The sequence below is a fragment of the Canis lupus genome, chromosome 14 (assembly GCF_011100685.1).
Source record: "Canis lupus familiaris isolate Mischka breed German Shepherd chromosome 14, alternate assembly UU_Cfam_GSD_1.0, whole genome shotgun sequence".
Lineage (NCBI taxonomy): Eukaryota > Metazoa > Chordata > Mammalia > Carnivora > Canidae > Canis > Canis lupus.
Window position 1 is genome coordinate 19,259,952 of NC_049235.1, and position 25,527 is coordinate 19,285,478.

At 36.5% G+C, this 25,527-nt stretch overlaps 1 long non-coding RNA gene across 1 annotated transcript in view; it reads left to right on the forward strand.

The window, feature by feature from the left end:
* Window positions 1-5,853: 5,853 nt before the first annotated feature.
* Window positions 5,854-25,527, forward strand: part of LOC119876973 — a 33,095-nt gene continuing 13,421 nt past the window's right edge. The window contains exons 1-2 of the long non-coding RNA XR_005369375.1: window positions 5,854-5,978; window positions 15,553-15,665. This is a non-coding gene — a long non-coding RNA (uncharacterized LOC119876973). The remainder of the gene's footprint in view (window positions 5,979-15,552; window positions 15,666-25,527) is intronic.

The window sequence follows — 25,527 nt, forward strand, 5'->3', positions numbered from 1 at the left end:
AGGATGGGGGAAACAATCTGAAGCAGACTCCACACTAAGCCCAGAGCCCAGCATGGAGCTCAGCCCCATAACTTTGAGATCATGATCTGAGCCAAAATCAAGTCGGACACTTAACCAACCGAATCACCCAGGTACGCCTAAATAGTTTAATTTTATAATGTATATGTGTATAAAATCATCAAGTTGTATACCTTAATATATGTAATTTTTAAAAAATATTTTATTTATTTATTCATGAGAGACACAGAGAGAGGCAGAGACATAGGCAGAGAGAGAAGCAGGCTCCCTGCAGGGAGACTGATGTGAGACTCGATCCTGAGACTCCAGGATCACACCCTGGGCCAAAGGCAGGCACTCAACCACTAAGCCACCCAGGTGTCCCAATATATGTAATTTTTAATTACTGATTATACCTCAATAAAGCTGGGGGAAGAAAAGTCTACTTGGCAAGTAGACTCTGCTGAGCAAAGAACAATTGAAAATAATAAACTACTTATGGTCCTTAAAAGAAAAGATACTTCTTCTGAACAACTTTATAGTAATTACGAAGATTATAACATATGCTGAGAAAATCATAATGGAAGGAAAATCATTATTTTTTAACTTGCATCTAAAGAATATTAGTAGGAAATCTTAACATATGAGAAATGTCTTATTAAAATATGGAGAAGACCTCTCCATCCCTCTCATTGACTTTAAAATATTGCTTACATCTAAGGAAAGGATTTCTGATATTGCAGGTTCAAATATATCATCAGTGCCCAAATGTCAAGGGTTAAGAGATGTTCAATGAAATGTGGTTAGTGAAATGTCATGTGGCAGGATTTCAATCATGAAATGCTACAAAATGAGGGGTCATGGCAACCTGTGGTGTGAAAGAAAATGTCAGTAATGGAATGGAAGTAAATAACACTATCCTGCTTGTTATCTAAATGGACACTTGGCAATTCATTTCATCTTCACTTGATCACTCGGCTTCCTCTCTATGATCTGTGCACATGTGAGTGCCCCCTTTTGCTTGCTTGCTTTCTCCCCAATATACATTGTAAGCAAGCACTGCTTAAATACTTTTAAAAGATGAACAAAAACGATATAAAATAGAAAACCCCACTGAGCTCAAAGGTAGCTATTATTTCTCACAATATACTCAAACAAAATATAGTGAGTCCAAGATATTATACTGTGATAGAAATGAGCTCTTGAGCCAGTTAGATTTTAGGAAATTACTCATAGTTTTTCAATCTGATAGTTTTATCGAGAGAAAGGCAATCTGAGCTCTACTTTCCTGTTCTGTATGATTTGTAGCCATTTTTTTCATGTTTTCTAGCACAACTTTATCTGCAGGACTGTGTAGTGTCTGCCACTGTGGAACTGTGTTACACACAAATACTGCAGCCAAAACATAGCCAATTTGCCAGGAATTAGACCAATTTGTGTAAAGTTGATAGTAGCTTTGGAAATAGATATTGCCCTGGAAGTTGGTAGACTATTGCTTCAGTTACCAGCCAACTAACCAGACTCCCAGTACCCTCATTCTTGTGTAGTCTCCCCTGTAAATCTGGACTTGCTCTGAAATATGTTTTAACCAATAAAATGCAGCAGGATTGACTTTGTATCAGTTCTTGGCTGAAGCCTTAGGAAAACCCAGAGGCTTTTGCTTTTGCACTTTACATTTTTGCATTTTGGGAAAAGCCAGCTGCCGTGTAAGAAATCCAACTACCTTGAGCACACTGTGCACATGGTCAAGTTGACCATATGAAGAGTACACATGGTTGAGAAATGAGGTGTCCAGGCAATAGCAAAAACAGAGGCCCTAAGTATATGACCCCAGTGGAAATGAGGTAGCCAGCCCCTGTCACTTGAGCCACACCAGATGTACTATGTGCTAGAAAGATGAGCTGAGTCAACCCCACTATCCTCTGTCCAAATTCCTGTCCCACAGAATTGTAAGCAAATAAAAGGTGGTTGTTTGAAGCTACTGAGTTTAGGGATGGTTATGCAGAAATAATACATAACTGAAGTTGAACAAGAGAGGCAATCACAGGCAAAGCCAGAAAAGGTAAAGACCATAGTAACCTAATGATGTTCTTGAGGGAAATTCTGGGAATGTCATTGTATATAACCAAATACACTCTGCCATAGGTGCCCTCAGACAAATCGTGTACCATTACAGCAAGGAGTCTTTTAAAAATGAGAGGAAATAATATGGTCTCATCAAACAAGGGATATATATATATAATATATATAATATATTATATATTACATATAATATATAGGACATAGCTTTTGGGACATAAGTCCTATCTGGGGGGCAGAGAACAAAAGCATTCCTTCTGCATGTTACTTTTAATGGAAGACTCAAGAAAGAGAGCAGAATTTGTCAAGTTTTGAATTTCTATATTTGCATTGGTAAACAAAAGTTTTGATATAGGCAAGATATTATGACCATCCTATAGAAACAAAATGGACACTCACTCAAAATTTGGTTTGGATATTGAGACTAAAGACAACAGGTTTTCTGGGGAGAGCAGGGCAGATTTCTCAGGCTGGTTCAAAAATGTCTTGAAAGAGTATAGGAAGGAGGCTTGCTTGAGGTTTTCATGGTGGAGAGGGAGAGTGGAGTAGAGGAAGGGTTCCCTTACAGAAAAGGGTATGCCTGGTTTGAATTTCTTATCAGGGCCAAAGAAGGGAGCATCTGGGCTTTCTTATTAGCCTGTCCAGACGTGAGACAAAGGAGAAGAAGCAATGGTGAGGCTCAAAAGCTTTCAGTAGGGCAGCCCCGGTGGCTCAGCGGTTTAGTGGCACCTTCAGCCTAAGTCCTGATCCTGGACCCGGCATCCAGTGCCACGTCAGACTCCATGCATGGAGCCCGCTTCTCCCTTGGCCTGTGTCTCTGCTGCATGCGCTCTCTCTCTCTGTGTCTCTCATTAATAAATAAAATCTTTTTAAAAAAAGCTTTCAGCATTCAAACATCTGAAAACAGAGTCAAACTCTTTGTTACAATCCAGCCCTTAATGTTTGATGACCAAAATGTGTCATGTTCATTTCAATGAATTTGAACTTATTTAAGAAGGCCATTATGCATTCCATGAAGCCTATTGCATGAGACTGGCAAGAGGAAAAACAGATCCTTGAATGTCTTCTTCAAGAGCCCAATGATATATGTACTCTGAAAAGTAAATGAGAGCCTTGGTCACTATCAGTATCATCTAGAACTCTGAAGAGGATAAGAAGAGTCTTGATGAGGCTATGGATTTTAGCCTATACACTAAATGTGTATAGAAACATGTGTGACCTTGATGTATGTTTGAGGTGTCTATGAGGCAAAAAATTACCAGAGTTCTCAGGGTAAAGAACTGAGGGAACAATAGTGGATAGGGAATCGTTATTGCTGCCACTGAGTAGAGCAGATATCCAGACCGTTTGTGATGGTTCAAGACACTAAAAATGTGCAGACAGGGCTGATTGTTGGCCAAGGCATCCAGTGCTAAGATACCTGACAACCAGGTTTTTATCACCTGAAGTCTGACCAATTGTGCTGATTCTTGTGTCCTGTCCTTTATGAGACATCCTGGTTAAGGAATGGAAAGCGGCTGCTCTCTGGGGAGCTCCATCATTTGTGATGGTGATAAATAATTTCACCATAAAGTTCACAAACTCTTTTTGCTCTTCATTTAATTGATCCCAAGGGGCTCAGATAGCCAGATACTTGGAGACAAGTTATCTTCTTTTATACTGTGGCATATCGCAGGAGATTAAGGACAGAGGAGGCAACCCCTCCTGCGGGAAGGATATGTCAGAGAGCCTGGGCTTGTCTCTATCCTGTAGCAGGTCACCTCAGCAGTCAAGCTGGGTTTGAGGGTTGCTGCTTCCATGATCCAAGACAAGGAAGACAGCTGGTTATGAAGTGTCACATGTCCAGTGTGGGGCCAAAAATTGCCAGTATAATGGCATACAGCACTGGGTCACGGGAGACGGTTTTTGCATCAGAAGCCTCCAGGCAATGAATGATCATTATAGGTGGTCAAGAGACTCCAAAAGACATGAAAAGAGGTTGCAAAAGCCTCTATGACAGAGGAGTCTTTGGAGTTACTAATGGGAATGTGTATCGTACAAAATTGAAACAAATTCTAGGGAATTTTGTTGTAATCTACAATAGCAAAATATTTACCAATTGCTGTTTGTATGGAGTCAGAAATTCCAAGAATATTGGTACAGAAACTTAAATATGTGAGACCAAGGCCTCAAGGTTGCAGTTATTTAGTATGTGGGCCCATTCATTCTTTACAAATGTAGGAAGAGGGCAGATTAAACAATTAAATGGATTGGAAGTGGGAATAATTACCTCTTCTCTAAATAAGACTTTTACAGTGTAGTTCAGGCATTGAAGGCCCCAATTCTAATGTGAGCTTTATTAAGTATTTTAACTGGAGAGAGGGTCCATGTAGTCCTATTTTGTCAAGCTAATTTGTAAGTGCAAAGACTTAATTTAATTTTTAATTTACTATTCATTAGGTCAGGACAATTATGATCATTATAGGACATTTTTGGGCAATAGGTGCTATGAATACAGGGGATTTAGGCAAGACAATAGTTTCAATAGCTGACATGAGGCATGTGTCCTCTACTTTATGTTCAGTAATTCCCCTAAGATCATGGGGCGGGGGTGTACTTTGTTTCAATTTAGTGGGATTCCCCAGTGTAACTGTAATTTGAGCTCTCATATTTATTAAGGCCATAAAGGTTTGCCATTGATATGAGAGTTAATTAAGAACCTATACTGTAGTGGCACAAAATCTAATCAGCATCTTTTTTTTTTTTTTCTAGTTTTCTCTGTACATTACTAACTTTTGGATTTTCAATTGGGTCAAATTGTGGATTGATTGATTGATTGATTGATTGATTTAGTATGTTTCCTGCCTCTCTCCCTCCCTCTTTCCTTTCCTCCCTATCTCCTTTCTTCCTGCTTTCTTGCTTGCTGTGTGTGTGTGTGTGTGTGTGTGTGTGTGTGTGTGTGGTTACTGGATATACTTCAGTGGGCTTTTCCCTACCCTGCTCATATTATAGGCTTCTTACTCCAGAGATCCTTACATCAGTATCATCAGGATTAGGGACCTCACCTCTGGCAATGGTTGAATTAATTCTTGACTGTGCTACAGGAATGCCATGGATGTTTTTCCTTATACCCCTAATGATAAGTATCTCTTTTTTTGGTGACAGAGACATAAGTGCAACAGCACCAGCAAAGGCATTTTATAGTGTCCCAGTGAGCCTCCTGTCTTTAGGATTGTAGAATTCAGCAATTCACATTTTCAAATAATGACTACTATTCAAATGGTGACTGTTCTTCCTCCACTGAGTTACTACCCAATGTGCCCATGTTTATCACACAGGGTGTAATCTTTCCCTTGAACTCTCTATGAATGAGGGCATACGCCCGACTGAGACACACCAGGTCACAATTGGTCACAAAGCAGTAGTCATTCTCTAAAGTTAGCGTCAGTCAAGTTTTTGCTAGAATCAGGACCCATAATTTAATCTAATACATACAGATGGGTTCAGACTGAGACACATGACCCAGGGCTGCTTTAATAAGGGCCTGAATCACATACTTCTTTCCCTAAAAGCCAATTAATTATTAAAACTTCTAACTTAGGTTACTTAAATCTATAACAGAGGTTCAGTAGAACTCAGAAAATAGAGCACAAAGCAGTACACCTCAAAAAGCAGGCTAGCTAGCAGGCAGCAGCTCAAAATACATGCTTGCCATCAGACAGTAGAATCTGTTAGTAAGCCAAAGAAACAGAAAGACACCCCCCCCCCCCCCCCCCGGTGATGGTGATCATTGTCTAGGGATTCCACTCTCAGAGTCAGCTGTGACATTCTGCAGATATAGGGATAGTACATAGAAACAGAATAGACCTCCACCAAAATTTGGTTTGGATGTCAAGTCTGCAATCTAGGCACACACCAAGAAGGTATGAAAAGGTTTTATTATTTATGTAATGAAGCTTTCTAGGGAGAGGAGAGCAGACTTCACAAACAGGTCCAAACATGGCTTGAGCGAGCAGAGAAAAGATACTGGCTTGGGGTTTTTTGTGATTATTAAGGGATGGTGGGAAGAGGCTTTTGTGATTGATCCCCCCGTTCAAAGAAAGTAGCACCAAGGCTTTCCTAGCAGCATGCCAAGATGTGGGGCAGAAAGGAAAGAGAAGTGAGGTTGTAAAAGCTCTCAGCAGTCAAACATCAAAAATAGAGTCAGACTCTCATCAAGGGATTTCTGGATACAACTGTTTATAGTGGAGTGAATTGCCAATGAAAATTATAGACTGTATAAACTGAGAGGAGTTTACATGACATGCTGTGGAAGATGGTGTATCACTGGATCACCCCAGAGGACACCTGGGCATGATAATTCTTTCCATAGGGATACAGAAGGATGAGAGCAAAGCTTTAAAATGACAACATACCTTGAAAAGCAAGCCTTTTATTTCTTCTGATAGTGTGGCATTTTTAACAAGTCAACTTTAAAAGGTAATAGATTACATAATCAACATTCACCACTTTATTCCACATGGAGAAGCATGGTTAGCACCTACTACTTAATGCTTATGTCATAGGGAGGGGACTATGCAAACATTGGCTAAGTGAATATACGAACGTTATGGAGTTTCAGGCTTTAAAAACTACTTTCTCATTATTTGTCTCATTTGATATTTAAATGCCTCCTCTGAAAAAGAGACAATTATCTGCATTTTATAGGCCAGGGAACTTAGGTTCAGAAAAGATAATACCTTTGCTCAAATTCAGGCAGCAAAAGAGCCAAGGTGCAATCCCAGTTATTTCTAAACACTCATGTATTTCTTACCAAAGCACTGTTCCTGCTAGGGATAGAGATAGGAGATCTCCTTTTGGAGATAAATGAGTTTCTCTCTCAGAGTTCTTTCTGGTTCTTTCACCTTTCTGATCTTCAAAACTCGACTTCGTAGTCGAAAGCTGTTTCAATGAATATTGAAAAAAATCTGTTAGACACATTTAATTCTAATAGCACTTAATTCCAGTGATTTGCAAACTGTTGGTTCAAACACTTTGTCTGGAATAATTTTCATTTCTATCACTAACACTTATTAAAAGTCCAGATTCAGGCATTCTAAATGATTCATTTATTATACTTGATATCCTGAAATATTTTGAATTTTTCTGAAGATCTGAAGAAAAAGAAATAATCAGATCTCTCTCCAAAGCAGTACTTTATTTCCTCCTAAATCAATGTAAAATTATGTGCAGGAGATGAGTTCTAATTGACTATAACCCTAAGTGGAATTTGTTTAAAGTCCTTATCACTCTGATTGTTCAATCTGTAATCAGCTTTCAAGTTCAGGAGCTGTATGAAATATGGGTGGGTCACATGAAAACTCTGACAGAATAACAAGTATTTTTTTGAGGTATAAAGCTTATCACAAGTGGTAAAAAGCTGAATGATATTTTGTTGTCAATTTACTCCTCTCAAGGAGACCATTTTCAAAGTAAGGCAATGTAAAATTCCATCTAGACTTTGATTCCTAAAGCATCTAACAATCGAATGCCTGGCATTGTCATTCCATCTATTGTTGTCCTAGATACCTATCTCAGATAACATTCCCAGATGTCTTGAAAGCATTGCTCTCTTGGATGGAAAGCACTGTTGTTGACCAAATTTGTTCCTTCTGGTACCTCTCTTTCCTTAGACTGCTGATATACTTGTCCATCAGATCACAGTTCATATTAGGGCAGAAGTATCTGAATCCTAAAGTAAAAATTGCCTAGATTCTCACCCTGAAACCTTGCAGAAAGTCTTGGTGACAAGCTTCTAAATATACATTTAACTTCAAAGAAATATGATTTACCTATTACAAAGGCATTACTTTTTTGCTTTTTTGTAGTTGATTGCATGCATCCCTGCTAATTCCTAGAAGGTACATTTCTGAGATCTTTTTTTAAAGTTTTTATTATTTATTCATGAGAGGCATAGAGAGAGAGAGGCAGAGACACAGGCAGAGGGAGAAGCAGGCTCCATGCAGGGAGCCTGGTGTGGGACTCCAGGATTATGCCCTGGACCAAAGGCAGGCGCTCAACTGCTGAACCATCCAGGTTTCCCAACATTTCTGAGATCTAAAGCGGCGTAGTGACATCACTATCTGTGAACCTCCCCCCCATTAGTATATATATGGTAACAAACACGGGGCATTACATTTACATTACATTACTTGTTTCTTTGTGTTTGGGGGGGTACGGAGTGGAGGGAGTGATTTTCAAGGTACTTATTATACTTTATTATGACAATTTAATTCCCTGTCTTCTTCCTCAACAAAATAGGATTCATGGATATGCTTTAGTTCTTTTAGTTCGGTAAATGTTTGTTGAACTAAATTCTAAAATAAGAGTAGCTTTTTATTCTCCCTGTTGTATCTTCTCTGTGGAACCTTGAGCAATTCAAAATATATTATATGTATACGTATTTTTTTCAGATATTTTTCTTGTATCAGTACCTTCCTACCTGAAGGAGGATGGATTTGTGTAATGGTAAATTATACTGTGAATGTTTGATCCATATGTATTGTTTCTGTACAGAGTGAATATTAAGGTTTCAAAGGGAAAAATACACTTTTAGACTCACTTTAATAATAATGTCATTACATCCTGTTTCAGATTCTGAATGCTTCTATTTAGTACCAACTGAGTACTCCAATAATGGTTTAACCATTTTTATTCTTCCTGTTTGATGTTAAAGTACTTTGGGAAATAAAATTAAAACTCTTTGGTGGGAGTAATAAATACATTCCACACATGACACTAGTTCCTACATCTGCATCATAAGCCTCTCTCTTCTCGGAATTCTAGAACTTTCCCATAAACATCAATAAGCAATTTTTGTGCTTAAATGATACTTAAGTCACATCTGTAAAATCCGTTATGAGTTTGGGCAAGTTTTGGTCCTGTAATCCCTCAAGAAAGAGTAGTTGTGTTGAAATCACTCTAGGACTATGATGAATTCCTAAATCATCGTAGATCCTCAGTGCTAGTCCCTGTTGCTGGAACAGTTTCAGCCCCTGTGTTAACAAAAACAACTTGGATTCTCACATGACCCAGTGCATCCCTGTGCTTAGTTAACAAGACATGCATTTCTGTATTGGTAGAAATGGAACATGATTTTCCCAGTTCTTTAATTCCCTGATGTATAGGACATGCTCACAGTTTTATCTTCTGTCACTGGAATTTATTCATTAGCCTCCTAAGAGGATCCTTGATATCATTCCCAACTCTACCCTCCTAAATATTTTAATCACTGAGCATGAACAATAAATAGAAGAATGCCATTCCCAAGCTTTCAGCTATTTTGTTCAGAGTAAATAAAATATTTTTAGTACATAGAAGCATTCTATGGTTTCACCCCATCTCACCACCTACCACCTAACGCTTTAAACACTAATAATGCCAAAATGCTGCCAGTGACTGTAAGGAATTTCACAATTCAAAGAGCACTGTCTTGTGTGCACTTCCTACCTTGCTTCACCTGGCTTTCGGTCCTTTATTTTTAACAGTATTTCCTTCAGGAAGCCCAAGGTACGTGTAGGAACCTTTCTATTGTGTTCCCTGAAAACCTGATCAGACCTCTAATCTACCAATCAAAATGTATTTATTGTGTGCTTGTTTTAATCTAATCAGGTACTGTGATATACTATAGCTTTAAACAATATATTCTCTGCAGCTGTTACCTGGAAATTCTTGGAAGACAGGAATCCTATCTGATGTGCCTTTGGCCTCCCCTGCACATAGCACAAGTGGTTCATATAGAGGCTAAGTAATTATTGGGGGTGAAACTGAAGTGAACCAGAAATTAATAGGGAAATCTAAAATTATTTTCCTGAATACATTATTTTAGAAAGACAAAGCTAATAGTCATGATTCATATATGGCTCTCTTAAGGGAGAGGGGGAGAGCAAATCACCCAGTCACTGCAATGACTAGTGGATTTGCCTTCATTCCTTTAAAAACCTGAAACCAGTCCTTGACACAATCATTAGAGATCAACTCTAATATAAATTTGTATGCAACATTATTGAAAGTGATTTTTATTCGGACTTGAGTAACTTTATAGTATACCTTAATTAGAACAAAATTTGGAAGCAGTAGTTTCTTATCACAGGTGATTTTCATTAGCAGAACATTAAAAAATAGATCTGTCTTCAATGTCCTCTTGTTGAAATATTTATCAAAGTCAAGTGATATATATTTAGTAATGTTTACAGTACTACATGTCCTAGTTTCACAGATTATAATTTTCATGCTGGATTCTTTTGAATAATGTGGACCAGAATAAACCAGACGTAGGATAAAATTGATTAAGTTAGCATACTACAGGTAAGCCAGGAAGACAAAATGAAAGGTCAATTTTGAGGGAGAAACATTAGAACAAATTTTATTCAGAGTCATGGTGAGCTACACACACCATCAAAAAGCTCCATGGACTACTCATTCATACAGAAATGATCCGACACTCTGTAGACACTAAAAAACAGAGTTTTTCTGACAAGGTTGCATGTTGACAGTGAAGGTGTTTTTGTTTCTTTATCTTTAATACATGATTCTATTAGATGAAACACTGATTATTAATATAAAATCATGCATTTAGAAACCTGAGAAATTGTTCTGGGCTCTCAGGGTCTGTTTTATGTGGGAGCATCACATTTTTTTTAATTGACCTGGAAAGCTTTTTTTTAATTGACCTGTATAAATTTGCGAATATGGTCAAATAGGGAGTGCCCATACTTCCTTTTGCCCATGAATCCCTTTCTCCTATCCAAGTTATCTGTCAACTCAATTTAAGGGGTTCAAACCTTTTCATGCAATTCTCCTTCCTCTCTCTCAAGATAGCTTCCTCTCTGTGAAAGGTAATTACTTCTCCCAGGAATATTTGCAGTTTATCATCATCTTTTCTACTAGTTTTTCTCTTCAGTTATCAAATTAATATATAGAATCACTCTTAACCACATTTCACCGAGCCATATCACTGGATTAACTAATGTCTCTGTAAAATGATTAGATTGATCTTATTGCACACTGCATTTATGGCTAGTAGGTTATTCTCCTCTAAGTATAAACACAACTGCTCACACTAGATAAACTGGATGTTTACCAAGAGTCAGGTGTTTTTGCGTCTAAATCTGTTTATGCCGGTTTTCCTTGTTATGGTAGTTTCCAAAGTTAGCTGTCATCATTTTTCCCCTCCCTACATGAACATGCCACTCCTCACTCCCAGAAGTGGAGTCTATTTCTTCTCCCCTTGAATCTGTGCTGACTCTGTGACTTGCTTTGACCAATAAACTGTTGCAGATGTATTGCTGTGCTAGTTCCAGGTTTGAGCTTTTTAAGGGAAACTGGCAGCACCTGCTTCTCTTAAAAACCAGCTGCCACACAAGAAGCCTAATACTCTGAGACCACCATGCTATAACCCAAGATAACCCACTGGAGAAGCCACAGGGAGAGAGATGCCTTGTCACTCCCTAGCTATTTCAGCAATCCTAACTGAGGCATGAGACATGCCAGTCCCAGAATATACCACCTAGGGAAGAAGAATCACCCACTTGAGCCTTGTTCAGATTCAGAATTGTAAAAAAAAAACAAATTGTGGTTGTAAGCTTCTAAGTCTTTTGTTATACAGCAGTAGATAGCTTAAGCACTTGCTATAGTAATCATATAATTTAATTAAATAAATAAGCCCATGAGTCTTGAATGTGGGATGAATGAGAATTATATCTATAAAAAACGAAATGAAAGCTTTGAAAAGTCTCAAAGAAGTTTTAAAAAAACAGCTTAAAGTATAGAAAGGTTGCTATCAAAATAGGGTGGGGAGAAAACAAAACGTAGGAATATTCTACATTCAGATTGCTTTAAAATATCTTGAAGTACATTTTTTTATAGTTCTTATTTGTTTTGCTTTGTTCTTACTTATCCTTGAGTGTGAAATGATCTAGCCAGAATTATCTACAACCACAGAGGATATATGTTCATCGAATCAGCCCCCACCATCCTTTTCATTGCAGTAGAATATCTTTCCCTGATCCTGATAGCTAAAGGAGCTGGTTTAAGAATACAACATACTAACCACTTTTGCACACTTGTTAGCATCACAACTAATATAACTCCAATACAGTGTTATAAAATTTACATCTTTGCTGCCAACTTGTATTTTATACAGAAAAGAACATCCAAGGCAATATCCAATACTTTGTCCAGATGAAAACATCTAAATGATACACTCTAAAGAGGATATCCTAGAAAACAAGGCTCCCACCTGTCTGCTTATGGGTTAGCTGAGTTTAAGACTTATAATGCCTTCATGGATGTATCTTGCAAGGAGTTACTGTGGCTGAGTTCAAAAAGGGTATTGCCTGTGTTCTCCTCTAGGATTTTGATGGAATCTTGTCTCACATTTAGATCTTTCATCCATTTTGAGTTTATCTTTGTGTATGGTGAAAGAGAGTGGTCTAGTTTCATTCTTCTGCATGTGGATGTCCAATTTTCCCAGCACCATTTATTGAAGAGACTGTCTTTCTTCCAATGGATAGTCTTTCCTCCTTTATCGAATATTAGTTGACCATAAAGTTCAGGGTCCACTTCTGGAGGGTATTATGCTGAGTGAAGTAAGTCAATCGGAGAAAGATAAACATTATATGTTCTCATTCATTTGGGGAATATAAATAATAGTGAAAGGGAATATAAGGGAAGGGAGAAGAAATGTGTGGGAAATATCAGAAAGGGAGACAGAACATAAAGACTCCTAACTCTGGGAAATGAACTAGTGGTGGTGGAAGGGGAGGAGGGCGGGGAGTGGGGGTAAATGGGTGATGGGCACTGAGGGAAGCACTTGACGGGATGAGCACTGGGTGTTATTCTGTATGTTGGTAAATTGAACACCAATAAAAAATAAATGTATTAAAAAATAAATAAAAGACTTATAATGATAATAAAAAGACTTGCAACCATAGAGAAAATAAGGCATAATTATGACTACCTAATGAAATAATACTTATAAAATAATGAAAAAAACTTCTGGTTAGTGAAATTTCATTACCCTTAAGCTGGGGATATGTGTGGAAGTTGAGCAAGTATTCCCTCCTAGACCCCTCTGCTGAAACAGAACCAGAGCATACAAAGACTAGTATTTTTCTGCCAAAACCTGTTGATTTCTATAGTGTTGTAAATTTTCTCCAGTCTCTAGAATAAATCTAAATATTATTCTTAGCTTCTAAGTGCTATTGTGTAGTTCTTATTGTTTTATATATATATATATATATATATATATATATATATATATATATATATACACACACACACACATTAAACAGAAAGTTGAAAGGGCAGATTCATTTTAATTTAAAAGAATTATTTCCCAAACACACAAGGTAATTCTTTTCTTTCTCAACTCTATAGGCATTTTATACCAACCATTGAATTCAGGCATCTTCTCACTTGGAAAGTGGTAAAGGAATGTGATTATATTATTTACTTACATTTTATTTTCCATATTGTCTTCAACCGTGTGACAGAAACAGTAATGCACACCAAGTATCCCGTTTGTTCCTCTATGTTTCCCAGCCCTCTGCAGTTTATAGAGCCATATGATCAGTTCTGGCTAATGAAAAAATGTAAGTGGAAGTGTGATAGGTCATTTCTAGCCTGAATAATTAAAGAGCCATCTGTGGGGGCGCCTGGGTGTTTCAGTTGGTTCAGCATCTGACTCTTGATTTCGGTTCAGCTCACGATCTCAGGTCATGGGATCAAGCCCTGTATCTGGCTCCGTGCTTGATTGTGAGTCTGCTGAAGATTCTCTCTCTTTCCCTCCCCCCATCCCCCTATTCTCACTTTCTCTCTCTCTTAAACAAATAAATCTTTTGGGGGAAAAAAGCATCTGTGATTCTCCAGTTTCTCATTCATCTGCCAGGGTAACTGAAAACGCTTTGAGTCACAGATGATTCACCTATAAGAGAGCCTTAGATCAGCCTAGGTCCCTAACTGAGTAGATGAAACAGAGCTCCTTGCCCACTTATGTAGAATATATACCATGAACAATTCATAAACTTTTGCTGAACTTATCAAAAATTTTGGAACTGTTTTGTTACTGCAGCATTAACCTAACCCATCATAATAATACATACAATATGGTGCAATCACAAAAATAATTAATCATTTAATAAATTCATTCAACATCTAGTTGGTAACCATTAGTGCCAGGTACTGTTACAAGATACTAGGTTTAGGTCTGTGCAAAAAGACACAGTCTATGTCCTCAGTGAGCTTATAGTCTAATGAGGAGAATGGAAAAATAAACTTTCAACAAGGAGCATTGGCAAACAACCAGCATGTGCTTCAACTATACAGGCACTTGGCAGAAAAGTGTGAATTAAGAATTTTCAGTGTAAGGCAGTATAATTCAGTGTAATATAGGCATGATAATAGATTATCATAATATGGTAAGTATTTCAAGAAAGTCTGTACCAAATATTTGGACAGTAAAGATAAAAAGGCAAGTAATTATCTTGAGATATGATGGAAGACTTCTCAGAGGAGGTGACATTTGTTTAGATCTTGAAAAGTGAGAATTCACCTACTGGAAAAGTTCATGGAGTAGTCATTAGCTCTGCTCAATAAAATTACCTCATTTTCTTTCTTCAAGGGTAGGTTTGCACTTCTAATCCCCTTTCAATTTAGAAATAGCCATGTGCTTTTTTTGGCCTATAAAATGTGAATAGAATGAGTGATTGACACTGTCAGGCAAAAAAAATTAAGAGCCAATGTATTATTTGCCAGGGTCCTTTCTCATTTCTGATCACAGGAGTGCAATTTGAGATGAAGTTTCAATCGACCTTGTGTCAGAATGACAATGATGGGATAAGCCTCAGCAATTCACATGGCATGAGTAAAAATAAATTTTTATTGTTTTAAGACACTGATAAGTGAAGAGTCATCTGTTACTGAAACATGACTAATTCTGACTGATAAAATATATTCCAAGCTAAGAAAATAGCTAGTGCAGAAAGACCTGGAAATGTGAAAGATTATTGTGTATTTCTGAAACAGTGAATTCAGTGGAGGCTTAAGTTCAAGGTATGTGGTGAAAAAAGGGTGAAATAAGATGATGTAAGATAGGTCAAGGTGTGAGTGGTTTTCTGTTGCTGTTAAAGGACTATTTTTGAAGCAAGAAAAAATAAGTCTGGAATGTTGATGGTCAAGGTATGAGCACATGTGTACCTTCATTCATGTCTACCTGACCCTGTGCTAAGGAGAACCCTTTGTAAAAAGCCCTTAGAGAAGGATTTTAAATAAACAGTTGTTTTGTCAAGGCAGTTATTAGGTATGTTGATGAAGCCACATTGAATGACAACTTTTTGTTTTGTATTATATAAAGCAGGAGGTTGTCAAAGCCTTGAATCTGTTGTCTGTCATTGCCACCATATTTTGTTTGGAGAATGTTAATATCTCCTAAAAAGTAAAACTGAATTTTTTTTTTAGATTTGCTTGAGAGATGGAGTAACATGCCGATTATCTGTGGCAGTGGGGAAATGAAACTGTCACATCAATTACAAAAGCTGCTAAGTTGCCAGCAGGAAAAGCATTGATTCTCGGTGAGTTCAGATCTGTAATTTCAGATACTTTTGTCATCTTGCTGAATGGAAAACTTTGAAAAGAAAATCACTTCTTCCATTCATAACAATACCCATCATTGGAGTCTTTGAAAGGAACTGATAAGGTGAAAATTTATTTTTGAAATGCCCTCAGTTCTTGTTAATTTTTACTTCTAATTTAATTTTCATTTTTCCTTTCTTTGAGGTATTGGTTTATCAGTTCACTAGATTCCCAGCAGGACTCAATATGACCATACCGTAGTTTATTTTAAAATGCAGCTAAATAAGAGTGATTCAGAATTGTGTACATTTGTATCTCAACAAAAAAGCATTTATTTCTATTAACAGTTTAAATTTTGGGCAGTTTGTTTGTTCCCTCCTGTTGTCTCCACTAAAGACATCTGGCCTCTTTATGAAGTAGAAATCAAGATATTTAGAAAATTTGGAAGGTCTTTGTTCTCTGTGGACCAGATCAAATTGTTCTAAAGTCAATCCATGGGGACTTTTGAGAGGGATGCCAGGCAGGGATTGACAGCTCTTATCAAACATCTTTATATGCCTTGCTTGGTGCATTTATCTATCCCCAATATCTCCCCCTCCTACCACCAATAACCGGGTTTCAAGGATTCTGATGACAATCTGAAAAGTTTATGAGTTGCAGATTTTTTGTTTAGGGATTGTGACAAAATCCTTTTTTCCTTCGTTTTTCTTTTTTCTCACTGAACACGGAGGAAGACTATTTCTGAGTCTCCCTTAAAGTTCGATTATGCCACATGACTAGATTCTGGCTAATACTGGTAGATAGAACTAATGTATTCATTTTGAAGTCTGCCCTAAAAATTCCTGTGTGCTTGCCTATTCTCTTCCTTCTGTGGTTACCATGGAGGCCATGTTTTTAAGATGGCAATGTTATATAATGGAAGGATCCTAGATTCCTGAGACATTCTTGAAGGAGAACTAGCTAACTTGCAGCCAAAAGCAATGTGAGAAAGAAATTTTTATCAAGGCACTGAGATTTGGTAGTTGCTTTTTACAGTAGTTAGTATTTCTTGTTCTAACACAGGATACTTTTGGAAATTAGAAAAGGTAATCTAATATGTTCAAAGTTTATAATAATATGGGAGAAACAGTAGAAAGCCCTTTAAGTAGGGCTTCTAGACTCCAAAATGACGCTTAAAAATATTAATACTGACACCATATCTTACATAAACTATAACTTCCTTGTGGGTTAAACCAATATTTAAGATTACTTTCTAGAGTACTATGATCATATCACTTCCCATCTTAGCTTAGGAACAGTGACAAAGTTGTAACACATTCGTTACAAGTATACAAGAGTAGAATACAAATCCCACAAGTAAAAGAATAAGTTATAACAAGTGAAAGTCTGTAAAAGGAATTGTGACTCTTACCTACTTGTACTAAAGAAATATTTTGCAGAGTTGACTTATTCAACCAATGAAATGAAGAAATCAGTTCTGCTTTCAATTTCATTATAACCAAGTAGTGATTTTGCATCGCTAAATGTAGGTTCATTGAAACAGAAATGGTTTGTAACATTTTCACTTCTCAATTTCAAGAGAGATTTTCATGCATTCCCAACATTTCATATATTTACTTACCTAGAAAATCTGTCTTAACCTTTTTTTTGTGTATAACTTAGGTACTCAAGGGCTTGACAATTGATTTGAATAGCGTGTTAGCATGACACATTCACAATTTTTAACTGGTGATATTGGTTTGTATAGCCTTTTGAAAGGAAGAAAACCTCCTCATAAAGCTGTATTGGTTCAATAAAAAATCCCATTAAGCTACTAAACATCACTTTTTTGACCTTTTTGCTTCTGTAAGCTGTAATTAGAGTTTTAAAAATTTCTTCCTTAAAAGCCAAGTTTTAGCACAGAGACAAATAGTGATTCATTATTGGAAAATGTGATATTTTTGGCATTTCATTTCCCAAACTATTTCAAGTCTGGCCCACATGACAGACATATTTTAAAAGCCACTACTTACTTTCTTTAACTTTAAAATCTTAAATGGGTCTATATATTGGCAAATTGAGTCACTCTTATAGAATGGAAATAAAGTTTTTAAAATTAAGTGACCAAACTAAGAAAGCTTATCCACTGTGCCTTATGCATCTTTAAGGCTCAGGTACTTATAAGTAAGGGTCATGCAATAGAATAAGCCCTAGTCTAAAAAACAAACCTGGATTTTCTTCTGGCTCCCCACTTTGTGTGACTTTGACGAGGTCTTTCATAATAATAAGTAACATTTGGATGATACTTAAAAGCCTTGAAGTATTTTTGTATATATCTCATCCTGTATATGAATCAGAATCATAATTTTAGTTTACTAGAGATTCATCAGGACTATTTATTTTTAGAGGAGAGCAGATATTGTCCCTGTTTAAGTAAATGTCACCGTGAATTATGTGATAGATCACCTTCCTAAACTATACTATCTGTCCATAAACAGGACAGTAATATCCATAATATAAGGAATATCACCTTGTTATAAAGTCAAAGAACTCTTTTGTTAAATTCTGCTACATTCAGTCATTATGCTAAAGGAGAAAAATGGCTCATTTCATAATTTGTTCTATCAGATTTTTTAAAAAATTATGAATAACTTATTAAGCCAAACCATGAAACCAAAGTTTGTCTCACAGAGATCTGCGGTGGTAAATTCAACCCTTGGAAATATTTGTTTACCAAAGAGATGAAATCTGGTCACACTTTTCCTAACGTTCAATTTCACAAATAAAAGCTAGAGAAATCCACTTCAGAATATTCAGACTTTATTGCCTTCTGGTCTTTACAATGTGAATTCCAGAAGAATAGAGACCTTTCTTTTTTTTTAACTACTGTATCCCTAGTGCCTAAAATATAACAGATGCTTAATAAATATTTGTCGAATGAAATAAATTATCTTTCTTCTGTTGGCTTCCAGGAAAAATAAATCTTTCACTTCTATCACTGATTTCAAAGAAACAGAAATTGGATGAGTATAGGATGTGAAGGGAAATTAATAAGGAAAATAAGTATATTATAGGGCAACATGGAAGAGAAATAGAACAAATGACCATATATCCATGTCTTTCCTCCAATATTTTGCTTTTAAATGCCTGTCATTGAAGATGTTAATAAAGCTTAGTCTCTCTCACCACAACTTTGACATAAGTAAGGAACAATTGCAAAACTGAAATTATTTACATCCCAATAAAATGAAGCAACAATGATAGGATGAATGGACATTTTGATTCAGTTTTACAGGTTTGCAAAAGTGAAAATTATTTATTTGAAAATACACAAGATGTCAAAACCTGGAACATTTTCTTATCACTATAATGATATTTCTTTTCTATGATTCAAAGAGGAATTCATTTGAATTTCCTCTCCCTTTTCCTATTGCTGTCTTCCTAGTGAAACCTCTAATCCATAGCATGAAACAACTAATGAAGAAATAATAGAAGGCGTGGTTAGGAAGAATCTGAGTTTACAGATTAAGAAAACAGGCTCAGGAACTCTGGTTTTGAATGTTCTCTTTACCTTATAAGAGCTGTAAGATCCTGGGAAAATGAATTCATTTCTGTAAGCCTGAATTTCATCATCTGTAAAAAGTAGATAATAATGGCCCACAACTCACAGGATTAAATGATTAGGAAAAGAAATGCTCTTCACCTATCAAGAATAAATAATAGATACCACTATTTTAACAATAAACAAAATTCTCAAATCTTAAATTATAAGAGAAGGCTTTAGATTAATTGCAAGTGTTAACTAACCAAAGCACACTCAATATTATCTGTAGTTGAGAAGATTCCTATCTGAGTTTGTTTTATACAAATCATCAAGTATCAGCAGAGTAACGGTACCTATTGTAGAAGGATCTAGACATCTGTACAAACTATAAAATGACAGGATAGGAGGTAATGCAGCAGTCTCCAGAAGAAGAGAAAGAGTATCTTTATCACCAAATGAGCAATTAATGTTTCCATATGAATGTCAATCTGAGAGCAAATGTCCATGCTGTGTCCTAGCTGGAGAACAAGGGTAACAGCAGGACATTGAACTAGCAATAGGAGGTAATTCTCATTTAAGTTAAAATGACATATTACAGTTTATTGATTGGCAAAACAGATTCCTTCTATCCAAAATAAAGGACAAATTAAGCCAAAATGGCAATATGTAACTTTTTGAGACTCACAATCCATCTAATCAACCCGAACTCATAAAGAAGGGACATAATTCTTTTCTGTATTTTTATCTTATTATATCTGAAGGATAAAATTTCTTCTAGAAAATAGTTGTATCTTTTTTTGCTGCTATCATCAATACTTCATAAATGCTTTAATATACCTTTACCTTTCACAAATTGTGCTAATTCATTTTTTAAGACTTGAAATAAGACCTAAATACCTAAAAAAACAATCCCAGTGGAGAAATAATAAGTCTTGCAAATAATTTTTAGAAATCCTATGATTCCAATTCCAGTTCAATTTTCATTTTGGCATTGGCTACATCTATGTTTGGACATTAGTTTTTTCTTTTTGTTTCTTTTTCACTTTTTGCTAGCCAACATCTGATCCCCCATCCTAAGTTTGCAAACTCCCCAAATGAAAATTCTACTTATCAACTTTCTCAGAGTCTCAGCAGCTGGTAGCCTCAGCCCAGGCCATTGAGGTTGATAGTGAGGCAGAAAATATATATTTATCTTGTAAGATCATGCAAAACAATTGATACGATCCAGACATTTTCTTAACAAGATAGTATATAAAATATAAATAATATTTAACATGTGTCTACATGGCTCTATTACTTTGAGTCAAATTTAAAAATCATGGTGAAATAATTTTCATTATAGACAAGAATAAGAAAAGCTTATACACTGTGACTGCTATCACTAAACAATGTTTAGGGGAAATTTTAGCTGTGACAATAGGTATAAAAATTTAGTATATTAAAAAATAAGAAAGTTGTCAAATTAGTGGTCTAAACTTCCATTTTAAGAAGCTAAAGGAAAAAGAAAGCAAACTAAATCCAAAGCAAACAAAAGGAAGAAAATAGTAAAAATCAGAGTGGAATTAAAGACATAAAAAATACAAAAACAATAGATAAATATCAACTAAGCCAAAAGTTAGATCTTTGAAAAGATCAACAAAAGTGACAAAATCCTAGCTAAACTGACCAATAAAAAAAAAAAGAGAAGACTCATATTGTTCAACTCAGGAATGAAATAGGGAATGTTGCTACCTACTTTACAAAAATTAAGAGGATTATAAGGGACAACAATAAACAATTGTATGCTAACAAATTATATAACTCAAATGAAATGGAAAAATTCATAGAAATTCCTAGAAAGAAAGATGAAATGGAAAAATCAAATAAGACAAACAATGGAGGAGTGCCTGGCTGGCTCAGTCTGTAGAGGATGTGGCTCTTGATCTTAGAGTTGGAAGTTCAAGCTCTATGGTGGGTGTAGAGATTACTTAAAAATAAAATCTTTATGAGAGATAGAGCAAGGGAGAGAGAGAGAGAGAGAGGAGAGAGAGAAACTGTGGAAACTGATTGAAGAAGAAGTAGAAAATCTGAAAAGACCTAGGAAAAGAACAGGAGTTTAATAAGTAATTTTAAAACTTCACTCAAAGAAAAGCTTGGGTGTAAGACTTTACTGGTGAATTCTATTGAACAGTTAAAGAAGAATTTGATACCACTTTCATAACTATTCCAAAAAATGGAAGAGAAAAGAAAACTTAAACTCATTCTATGAGGCCAGTATTATCCTGATACCAAAACCAGACAAAGTCAGTATGAAAATAAAACTATGAACCAATATATTTTTTGAATCTTGATGCACAAATGATCAACAACAAATTCAACACATAAAAAGGAGTATACACCATGCCAAATACGATTTACATATGAAAACCAATTAATGTAATATACTACATTAATATAATAAAGGACAGAAACCACGTGGTAATAATCTGAATACATGCAGAAAAAGCATTTGGTAAAACGGTCTGATGGTATCATCACTTAACACACTAGGAATAAAAGGGATAAGAGCAGGACTGTTTATGAGCATTGGATTTCTTTTTGGGTGATAAAAATGTTCTAAAATTAGGTTGTGGTATGGTTTCACAACTTTGATAAATACTAAAAACTATTGAATTATGTACTTAAATGAGTGAATTTTGCAGTATGTAGATAATATTTCAGTAAAGCTATTAAAAAATTCATACCTTCCCTATGTCTAAATAGCCATCATTAAGTAAATTCAATGTAATACAAAGATATCCATATATAAAAGATGTAAAAATAAGCTAGCAAAAATTGATGAAATTTATATGAAGAAATATTTAAATGGCTACTGAGAAGTGTAAAAGAAATAATCTTTCTGTATAATAAAATCCAGTATTATGAATTTTTTATTTTGCCCCAATTAATCATTTTTTTAAAGATTTTATTTATTTATTCATGAAAAACACAGAGAGAGAGAGAGAGAGAGGGAGAGAGGGAGAGAGGCAGAGACACAGGCAGAGGGAGAAGCAGGCTCCATGCAGGGAGCCCAACGCGGGACTTGATTCCGGGTCTCCTGGATCACGCCCTGGGCTAAAGGTGGCTCTAGACCGCAGAGGCACCGACGCTGCCCTCAATTAATCATTTTTGAGGCTACCTATAGAAAATGCTAACATCTTATGTAGGCAAGAAGTTAAATTGACTCTCAAATATATTTTAAAATAAAATATATGGCCAAAATATCGGGAAAAATAATGAAACAGAATCAGCCTATCAGTAATCAACTGATATTATAGAACTATAATGGTTAAAATTGTTTATATGAGACATATTAGAGGCTATTTGGATAGCCTCAAAAGCCTCAAAAACATGTGGAACTTTGGTTTCTGTATTGGTTTACTAAACAAGCTGAAATCAGAATGAGAAAGTAAAAGGAAATTTTATTTGTATCCAATTACTGTCTTTAACTCATTCGAATCATCAGATTTTTTATCCACTCCTGAATTAATTAACTCATTCAGCATTTTATAAATATTTTTAGGGGCTCTACCATGAGTCCAGCACATTCTTAGGTTCTGGATCATAGCACTGAACAAAACAGGCATTGCTCCCTTCCTAGGATGTATACTCTACTTTGGGGAGATAGACACTAAACAAAACAAATAAGATAATATAAAGAAAGTTAAATTTGATAAGTATAATGGAGCAAGATAAATGAAATGAGGAGGATAGTGAGAGCTGAAATAGAAAGGTTTTAAATACATGGTCCAAAAAAAAAGATATTTATTTATTTATCTATCTATATTTTATTTATTTATTTGAGAGAGAGAAAGAGAGTGTGATAGAGACAGCAGTCAGGTTGGAGGGGCAGAGTAATAAGCAGACTCCCCACTGAGCAAGGAGCTTGATGCAAGGCTTGATTCCAGGACCTTGGGATCATGACCTGAAGTGATGGTAAATGCTTAATCGACAGAGCATCCCCCAAAAAATACTCTGAAGAAAGAATAAAGATAAGCCCTTTGGATAGCTGGGGAAGCTTTTTCCAGGCACAGCAACCAGCAAATGCAAAGAGCCTGAGATGGATGTTTGCTTGATGCATTTGAAACTAGAACAAACTGGGGGAAAGGAAGTAGTAGGAGATGAGGTCAGAGAAGCAACAATAATTTACAGAGGCATGATAAGGGCTCCAGCTCAAAAATCCTCCCCTCATCTCCTATATCCTACCATATATACCACATAGCCTCTGTCTATTTGGGTCCACTGACCTTGACAAATAGATGTTTTTCAAAAGAACTCTGGTCCAGCTACCTTCTATGGCATTCACTTAGTTCATGAGAAAACTCAGCATATTTGCCCTGTTGAACTCAGGTAATACAGGCTGCACCCATCATGGCTTTTGCACCTTTTCTTTTGTCACCACCAGCTGCAGCCAGCTTCTCACATGTACGGTGTTTAAGGCAAAAGTCAGGCACCATTACCATTCCTCATAGTCTCCATAGACTTAGGTCAAAATCTCCCAAGAACCATCTCACCACACTTCATTCTGCTCTCCTGACAACACAAAGGCCCATGAAACTCCGTTAACTCAGCAAGTAGCCAAACAGTTGTAAGACTGGTCTTTATGAGTGTCTCTCTTGCACAAAGAGGGCACTAGAGCTTTTCGTAATGGGTTTGCCACCAGAACACAGGTGTCGTGAAAACCACCGCTAAACCTAAACCAAAATGGGAAAGGAAAAGACTCACATCCACATCGTCATCATTGGACACGTAGATTCGGGCAAATCTACCACTACTGGCCGTCTGATCTACAAATGTGGTGGGATCAACAAAAGAACTATCGAAAAATTTGAGAAGGAGGCTGCTGAGATGGGAAAAGGCTCCTTTAAGTACACCTGGGTCTTGGATAAACTGAAAGCTGAACATGAACATGGAATCACCATTGATATCTCCCTGTGGAAATTCGAGACCAGCAAGTATTATGTTGACCATCACTGATGCCCCAGGACATAGAGACTTTATAAAAAACATGATTACAGGCACATCTCAGGCTGACTCTGCTGTCCTGATTGTTGCTGCTGGTGTTGGTGAATTTGAAGCAGGTATCTCCAAGAATGGGCAGACCCGTGAGCATGCCCTTTTGGTTTACACACTGGGTGTAAAACAACTAATTGTTGGTGTAAACAAAATGGATTCCACTGAGCCACCCTACAGCCAGAAGAGATACGAGTAAATCGTTAAGTGATATGAGTAAATCGTTTCTACATTAAGAAAATTTGCTACAACCCCCACATAGTAGCATTGGTGCCAATTTCTGGTTGGAATGGTGACAACATGCTGGAGCCAAGTGCTAACATACCTTGGCTCAAGGGATGGGAAGTCACCCGTAAAGATGGGAATGCCAGTGGAACCACACTGCTTGGAGCTCTGGATTGCAGTCTGCCACCAACTTGTCCAACAGATAAGACCTTGTGTCAGCCTCTCCAGGACTTCTATGAAATTGGTGGTATTGGTACTGTCCCAGTGGGTCGAGTGGATACTGGTGTTCTTAAGCCTGGCATGGGGGCCACCTTTGCTCCGGTCAATGTTACAACTGAAGTAAAGTCTGTTGAAATGCATCATGAGGCTTTGAGTGAGGCTCTTCCTGGGAACAATGTACCAAGTCTGCCCAGAAAGCTCAGGAGTCTAAATGAATATTATTCCAATACCTGCCACCCCAGTCTTAATCAGTGGTGGAAAAATGGTCTCAGAACTGTTTGTCAATTGGCCATTTAAATTTAATAATAAAAGACTGGTTAATGATAACAATGCATCGTAAAACCTTCAGAAGGAAAGGAGAATGTTTTGTGGACCATTTGGGGTTTTGTTTTGTGTGTGTGTGTGTGTGTGTGTGTGTGTGTGTGGCAGTTTTAAGTTATTAGTTTTTAGAATCAGTACTTTTTAATGGAAACAACTTGACCAAAAATCTGTCACAGAATTTTGAGACCCATTAAAACAAAAGTTTAATGGAAAAAAAAAATGAGGGGCACTAGAAACACAAACAGCTTTGACAATTCTGTTCCAAGAAACCCTAGTTCAACAAAGCCTTTGATCACTCATTGCCTTACTCTTGTGATCTCTAGATGGGTGATGAGCTAAGGGTTACAGAGCTGATCTGAGAACAACTCTTCCAAAGAACTGCATAGATGGCCTAACATAGATGGCCTTTATTTGAATATGGAGATATGTGTTCTGCACTAGTTATGGATATAAAATCTCACCTGAGACTAGGTGGAATTTTATATAACATCCTATTACCATTAATAAAGGCAGCAATTTATATAAGTGGCCAAAATATAGAT